The sequence below is a fragment of the Quercus suber genome, unplaced genomic scaffold (assembly GCF_002906115.3).
Source record: "Quercus suber isolate HL8 unplaced genomic scaffold, Cork oak 2.0 scaffold_657, whole genome shotgun sequence".
NCBI lineage: Eukaryota > Viridiplantae > Streptophyta > Magnoliopsida > Fagales > Fagaceae > Quercus > Quercus suber.
Window position 1 is genome coordinate 208301 of NW_027070098.1, and position 9079 is coordinate 217379.

Consider the following 9079-nt stretch of genomic DNA (forward strand, 5'->3'; position numbering starts at 1 on the left):
TATACAAAAAAAAAAAAAAAAAAACTCTTTCTCTTCTTTATCTTTAGGGTAGTTTCATGTTTGATTACACCATAATATAGTGAATATTCACTCATGTTGTTCCTTCACCAATCTATAATAGGTAATTAATCAAACATTAAAGTTAGTATTTATCAAAAAATCATGTTATTAGATAAAATACATCTTTAAATAAAAAGATATATATATCTTTCCAAGAAATATGAAGGAGTATAAATATTGGGACTCCTCATTCATTTTAGATTATTTTCTCTCTCTCTTTAACGGTGTCGTTGATTTTCACCCTAATGGAATTACCAAGAAACACTAAATGTAGAGCAGTATGGTTGTTATACTAAGTTACTAACTTCTTTTGAGATTTTGAAAACATGAGACATCTTCTTTTATTTTATTTTATTTTTCTTAATTTTCCTTATTGAAAAAATTCAATTTAGACCCCTACGTGTTTAATAATGTGAAATTAATAAAATTAACAGTTAAACCCATCAATTAAATAAAACAATCCAACAGCATATATATTGACTTGCAACTATATAAAGATGGTCACACAAAGATTGATTAGTCAGGAATTGGAAAACCTAAGGAGAATCTCTCAAAAAATAAAAACCACTTGTTGGGACAAAAAATCCTTTTAAAATCGAGTTCAAATTTTCTGCCTCATTCTTCCTGCTCCACTCTATATTCCACCAATAAATACTTGTCACGTGTTCACCTAATTAATTAAATACTATCATTATTGACTTATTAATACTACAATTATTAATTAATAGTAGTATTTAATTAATTAGATGAACACGTGACAAGTATTTATTGGTGGAGTATAGAGTGGAGCAAAAAAAGTAGGACAGAAAATTTGGACTCTTTAAAATCTACCATGTAACGAACACTCGAACAATTACAAACACCCGCTTGTATTCCTACCTCGATAATCTCAGAGTCAATGGAATCCTTCTTTAACAAGAACATATGACATTGTAGTGAACTTCACTGAAGATTTGTAGTTTTGTGGTTTCAAACTCATAAACTCAAAGTGGGTTTGACTTATGAGTGGGATAATGGAAGGAATATTTTATCAAACACTTGGTATTGGATAACTATAACATTGGTTGGAAAAATAAGGCTCATGATCAAGACCAAAGTAAGAGAGAGAGAGAGAGTTTGCTCCAATTTTTTTTTTTTTTAAGTAAGAGAGAGAGTATTAGATTTTTCTCTTTTTGCACAAGCAGACGAGTTGGGTTAAAGAGCTTCACTCTCTCTATATCCATCAAATCCTTTATGTGCCGCACCTATGAGACGCATTTCTCACTGATATGTGGGTCTCTTGCGTTTCTATATGTGAGTGAGATATGCGTCTCATAAATCCAGCGCAGCTGTGCAAGAAATACTTTCTCTTCTATTCCTTATTTTGACTAAACAAAATGTTGTGTGTTGGTGGGTTCTAGTTAATTCAATTGGTAAAGTTTCTGATGGTTGTATAAGAGATTTGGAGTTCAATCTCCGCCTACACTAAAAATTGATTAATGTCTTGGTTTGATGATAAATAACTATTATCAGGAGTGAAGGCCATAAGTTGAAAATCTCTCCCAAAAAAAAAATTGTGTTTCACCGAAAATGGCTCAGAGAGTGAAACCCGACAATCTTGCCTCTATCAAGTTCAAGAGAAACAAATCTTTGTACTCTTTCTGTAAAGTCCTCACGGATCGATCAGTGGCTCAAGAACCCAAAACCTTCCCTATTTGCTTTCTTAGCCATAAAGGCTGATGATGAACTAAAAACCCCAAGCTAATTCTAAGAGAACGAAAATGACTGCTGACCTCCACAACCAAAAGCCTCTGTGTGTATCCTCTTATTTCAACAATGGCTGGCCCTAAAATAAATTAAATCCAAGTTAGAAAACGAAAACTAAAAAATAATAATATTGTCAACTTTTTTTTTTTTTTTTATAGGAAATAATTGTCAACTTAAGTACTTAACTGTTGTGAATTGTAAAAAATGTTGTACCTCTAACATTATTCCTAAAGAGTGTGCTCGAGCAAGCTTTAAATCTTTAAAGTAAGTATTCAGCCGAAAAAACAAAATCTTTGAAGCAAGTGTTTGGTAGACTTTGGAACAAAATTTTTGTGTGAATGATTGATAACTAAGACTTGCTTGAGCGAAATTAATCCTGCAGATGCCAAATCTTTTAGCAGCTTCACATTTGAATTTTCATTTACATAATTACAACCTTAATGCAAATTACACTGTCACAGATAATTTGTCAATTTAAATCTTAACTCTTGTAGTATATTATTCTGATTAGAACACACCTTTTGAGGATATTTTCGATGAAAACTTTAATTCCATTTGTAATGATGTCAATGGTAATAAAATTTTCTAATTATGAATCTTATTGGCGTAAACTTTAAACCACACTTTCCGGAGAAAATGGGCAAATGCCCCTTTCAAAAAAAAAAATAGCATTTTGCTCCTTTTCCCAAACTAATTAGAAAAATGCCCTTATTTTGAAACTCGATTTTCTTAAAATCGAGTTATTAAAAAAAAAAATTTGAAGCCCTATAGTGGCATTTTTAGGGAGCCTATAGTGACGTTTTAATAACCTATAGTGGTGTTTTGTAATTCAAATTCCATGAAGTCGAGTTACACGCAAATTTTTTTCTTTTTCTTTTTTTTTTACCTATAACGCGACTTCATAGAGATCGAGTTACAAAATGCTACCATAAGTCCTTAAAATGTCACTATAGGCTCCTTAAAAACGCTGCTATATGACTTAATTCGATTTTGAAAAAATTGATTTTCAAAAGAGGAGCATTTCCTTAATTAGTTTAAGAAAGATGGAAAAATGCTAAATTGTTTTTTTAAAAAGGGCAAAGGTCAATTTTTTTCCACACTTTCTATAATAAAGATTAAAGAGGACACAGAGCACAATAATTGAAACTTCAAATTGCGATAACTACAACTTGCAGTCCTTTTCTTTAAAACGTTTTAATTAAGATAATGTTTACATTGAATCGCACAACAATATAGTATGATGAATAAGACCGATATCTTTTTGTATTACATATGATATGATTTGGTGGAATAAATAAATAAATAAATAAAAGAGTAATTTTGAGTAGTCAAGGTCAGGTGCCATATCTTGTAATCTGCTTTTTATATAGCATAATTTAAGCTATTGAAAACTACATTGTAAAGGCCACTGCCTCTAGGCTTAAAATAATGCTGAAACCAAATTCTGGGCATTTCCCTTTGTTGTTATTTTTGACTAAGCGTCTAAGCAAGACCTCTTTGCTTAACATGTCTATGTAGAATTGTAGATGATGAATTTGGTGGCACGTCCTGCGTGCCCAAACGGCCAAACCTTATTATCATAATGGGACTAATGACCATCTCTCGATTGTAGAAACTAACCAAAGTCAGATGTGTGTCCAGAAAATCTATTAATTAACAGGCAATAGAATAATATTTGTATGAAATGGTCACCTTTTCTTGTTTATAATTAAAAAATAATAATTTGCCCTTTGGACCAGGGCATGTTGGAAGGAGTATCGGCACGTGATGCTTGAGTGTTGTGCTGGTTCGAATTACACACTTCAATGAAAAAATGCTATAGTGTGATGTGGATAGCCCTAATCTACCTAAAGGTGCTCCACGCCATGCTAAATTCGGGTTTAAGTGGACAGAGTCAGTGACCACATGCACAAGACCCCTTTTTCTCGTTCATCAAAATTAAAAAAATAATAATTCCTATATATATTTTGACATCTTGAATGCGAGATTGAAATTATCTTAAAGGTTGATAGTTGATACTAAAATATACCATTAATCAGTAGCTATTTTGGCCGAAGGTTAGTTGTGCTGAACTAATCAAGTTCAGCATATCTTTTAATTATAAAAAATACTACATGAAAAAGAATCCAGGTTTGGTGGGAAAGTAGGTGAAGAATTTAACATTTGGTTCTGACTTTTCTTGGGCTTTATGTGGTTTTGGAGAACATTGTGTTAGCCTCCAGAAAAACGGTGGGGTCAAGTCTTGGTAATACCTTTCTTCGCCAATAGCTGCGATCCTTGGCTTATTCTATCTTATAATTTCTAAATTCTAACTTCTAAGATCTAGAAGTTTGGTGAGATGTTATCCCATTTGAAATGTCAATGCCACCCAATCAATAAAAAGCCATACTTGTCCGCAAAAGACAAGCTGTGGCTACTCTTTTCAGGGACCATATTTCATTGTAGGACAACAATGATTTTCTTCCTAGCAATTTATGTGTTTCAAAAGCCAAGAGTAGCACTTTCAGAAATGGGAACTAAAAAAAGTGGTGGAGGCCATGTATATAGCTTTCGAAGCACCCTATCATGGAAGTGAAAAAAATAATTCTTTAAGGACCATCAAATTGCTTGCATAAACCATAGCATATTTATGCATGGATTGTATTATTTAGCATTCTTCCTTCTGCACATTGAAATAATGCAATCCAACGAGTTAGAAAATTAGCAAGTATAAGTACTCTAGTCATTATTGTAATGATTAGTTTCTAAGAAAATAAGGTGGGTTATTAAGTGGATTGCAAGAAATCAATAAACAAGTGCAGATATGACGCATCAACCAACAAGGCACAATTGTTTTTTAAGTGATGATATAGTTGGATGATCCAATAACAATTAGTATAACATGCTGGTCGAGCCCACTGGCTCCACTCACCAACTAATTTGGTTCCCCGATCCTAACTTAGGAATGTGACTAATAATTAATAGTTTTACCCATGAATTTTTCTGGGAAATTAGGAAATGAAAATTGAGAAAAATTATAGCTTGTTTGGATTAAGAGGGAGGGAGGTGGGGTAGAAGTGATTAGAGTAGAATTAGCTTAATATTAGACTAATTTTTAACTAACTCTACTCTACTTCTCTTAATCCAAGCAAGCCATAAAGCTTCACGGACAAGCTCTACCTCCTATTTCTTGTGTACCATTAAATGAGAAAAATATCCACCACTTTGTTTGATTGCTAAAAAGAAATGACAACAAATTTTATATGCTTTAAATAATCTTGCAAACTAATTTCTCCAAAGACAATTAGTCTTTTTGTTTACTATATTATTCAATTGATAAACAGAACACGTACCATAGATTTATAAACTAATGGAAGAGCATTGTTCTAACTATGATTTAAAAAATATTTGTATTAATCACTAACTTGTGCAATGCAATTGAGGAATGATTTTGCAAAATGATATAGTTAATAATATCAATAAATAAAAAATCAAATCAAAGAATTTGTTAGAAAATATCAAATATAACTCAATTAAATTTGGTTAAGATTGGAGAGAATTAAACGTAATTTATTCACGTTTTTTTAGGAATAAGTTGATTTAGTCAAACAAAACTTGCCACATATGAGGTCTAATTAATTTCAACTAACACTTATTGCTATTTAATTAATAAAAATAATAAATAAGGGATGCTACTTCTACAACAATTTTACAACAAATCACAGGTGGTTAGTTGTTATTGGTTCAAATTTAAAACTAACACTATGATTACTTTTTTGCCCCAACAATAACAACCTGTCACTTAGGATTTGTTATAAAAATATTGTAAAAATGTTGTAGACATATCATTTCTCATAATAAATTAGATATTTATGATAAAAGTTGAGTTCTAAAATTCATGTTTGTTGCAAGTATTCAACCTATGTAATACTTCTCAAAAAAAAAAACCCTATGTAATACAAGTCATATGATGAATTACATTGTAGGACAACAATGATTTTCTTCCTAGCAATTTATGTGTTTCAAAAGCCAAGAGTAGCACTTTCAGAAATGGGAACTAAAAAAAGTGGTGGAGGCCATGTATATAGCTTTCGAAGCACCCTATCATGGAAGTGAAAAAAATAATTCTTTAAGGACCATCAAATTGCTTGCATAAACCATAGCATATTTATGCATGGATTGTATTATTTAGCATTCTTCCTTCTGCACATTGAAATAATGCAATCCAACGAGTTAGAAAATTAGCAAGTATAAGTACTCTAGTCATTATTGTAATGATTAGTTTCTAAGAAAATAAGGTGGGTTATTAAGTGGATTGCAAGAAATCAATAAACAAGTGCAGATATGACGTATCAACCAACAAGGCACAATTGTTTTTTAAGTGATGATATAGTTGGATGATCCAATAACAATTAGTATAACATGCTGGTCGAGCCCACTGGCTCCACTCACCAACTAATTTGGTTCCCCGATCCTAACTTAGGAATGTGACTAATAATTAATAGTTTTACCCATGAATTTTTCTGGGAAATTAGGAAATGAAAATTGAGAAAAATTATAGCTTGTTTGGATTAAGAGGGAGGGAGGTGGGGTAGAAGTGATTAGAGTAGAATTAGCTTAATATTAGACTAATTTTTAACTAACTCTACTCTACTTCTCTTAATCCAAGCAAGCCATAAAGCTTCACGGACAAGCTCTACCTCCTATTTCTTGTGTACCATTAAATGAGAAAAATATCCACCACTTTGTTTGATTGCTAAAAAGAAATGACAACAAATTTTATATGCTTTAAATAATCTTGCAAACTAATTTCTCCAAAGACAATTAGTCTTTTTGTTTACTATATTATTCAATTGATAAACAGAACACGTACCATAGATTTATAAACTAATGGAAGAGCATTGTTCTAACTATGATTTAAAAAATATTTGTATTAATCACTAACTTGTGCAATGCAATTGAGGAATGATTTTGCAAAATGATATAGTTAATAATATCAATAAATAAAAAATCAAATCAAAGAATTTGTTAGAAAATATCAAATATAACTCAATTAAATTTGGTTAAGATTGGAGAGAATTAAACGTAATTTATTCACGTTTTTTTAGGAATAAGTTGATTTAGTCAAACAAAACTTGCCACATATGAGGTCTAATTAATTTCAACTAACACTTATTGCTATTTAATTAATAAAAATAATAAATTAGATATTTATGATAAAAGTTAAGTTCTAAAATTCATGTTTGTTGCAAGTATTCAACCTATGTATTACAAGTCATATGATAAATTTTATTTGGTGACTCATTAATTATTGAGATAATTTTTTTTGGATGAATTTTTTTGGGTTTTGTTTTTAAAGTTTAAACCATTTAAGATTTAACAGAATGTCTTAAATCAACAAAGTTGAATTGTCTACTAAAAAGGTCAAAGACTCAAAATGACTTTTTCTTTTTCTTTTTATGGAAGTCAAAAATGACTTTTTCTTTTTTAATGAAGATTTTAGTTTGAATTTTATAGTGATTACATACTTTTTTTTTTCTTTCATCATTTTGTTCCGATCCACGTATTGATGTTTTCTGCAAATCTAATTAGGCGTGTCTTCTAGAACTTAAAAAAAAGTAGCTTAGTGCAATTAAGGCCTGAGCATATTAGAATTTCAGATGCTCACAGAAAGCAACCATGTTTCAGTTAATTTTGTAGAGGATTAATCCGAAATTCCCAACCTTTGAGAAAAATAAATAAATAAAGGAAACACACATCAAAGAAAAATAATATCACGCACAAGACAATATTTACGTGATTCAGTAATTTGCCTACGTTCACGGATTTGCAGGGATTTCACTATTATCAAAAAAAAAATACAGAGTACGGCTACAATGTTTTTCACTCTCTCAAAACAACAACAAGACTAAACTCTAATCACCAAAAAACGATTTCTATATCCTGCGCACAAAATTCATAATGGGCTACAAAACAGGCCAAAAAATTTTCCCTTATCCATGGAGCAGAAGCTTAGGCCGACCCATGCAACATTATTCGAGTCAGGTCAAGTCATCAACTGAATCAAACATAACTAGACTCCACAAAACCTAACAAATTCCAAAGCTAAATTAATAGCCAGTTAACCACAAATTTATTCCTCTTCTATTTTAATAAAGTTGGTTAGAGAAGGAAGCAGACTAAAGTGTCTATTATTCAAGCAAAAAAAAGGAGTAAAAGTCAATTAAAGATGATGAAGCGTAAGTTCATCAGTCGAAATGGGCAGATGGAACCAATCGTCAACCTGTATGAACGTACCCTCAAAATGGTCACCGATGTGATACCTGCCACAACGTTTCCGTTGTCAAAGTTAGTACAAGGTAACTCTTTGCAACATGAAAATGGAACTGTAGAAAATACCAGTGAAATTATCTCAGTATTTTTCCGTACCTTGTGTTGACACTGTGAGGGCCTTTTATATGTCTTCCCAGCTTCTTCTAGCTGTTAGGGGCAGTAATGGTGGCCTTAATGTCCCTTTTGGTAACGTTTTGTGTCTTATAATATTGTTCCAATGTGCTCCAACGGCTCATACAGTTGGTTCTGTAACCGTTCCATGTTTAAGTGGCTGCATTGAATGGCTTGGTTGTCTTCGTCAGTAACGTGGGTATTTACTTTGTCTTTCCTGAGGGTGTCCTTGTCTATATTGATGGGATCGTCCATGTGAGACGGACTCGTCGATCCCATCAGCTACCCCCCGATTCTGTGTTCGTTGTGATTTGTCATGACAATCATAGAATATGAAGGGTTACAGGTTGCCAATGACACTTGGGGTTTTGCTCCGTATTAAGTGCGAAGTGGCTGTGCTCCACAGATCGTGGCATACGTGGCACGTGCTGACTGGTGGAGTTAATGCTCTAACTAGTGGGACTATTAAGTTTCCCGCCGGTCTTTCCGTTTTTCGAGCCTTGGTTTTTAAACTCCTCCCCTCCTCATCTTTTCTTTTCACTTTTCTCAAAAATTTTCAATCATTGCTTCTTCTCCATTAGCCTCCTTCTGCTATCTTTCTTCAAATTGGTGTGCTGTTTGGTAGTGCTTCCTTGGTCTACCATTGTTTAAGGTACGTTCTTTTCCTGCTTTTTCCTTTTCTCGTTTTTGTTGTGATATTGTTTCTGATTTCCTTCTTTTCCTTTCCTTTTTCTTTTCACTTGCTTTCGATTTCTTTGGGGTTTAGTTTGTATTGTTACTCCCTGCGCTTCTTTTTGGGTTTTCATGGTTAGTAACTCTAAGGTTAGGATTGCTTGTCCCTCAGTATCTT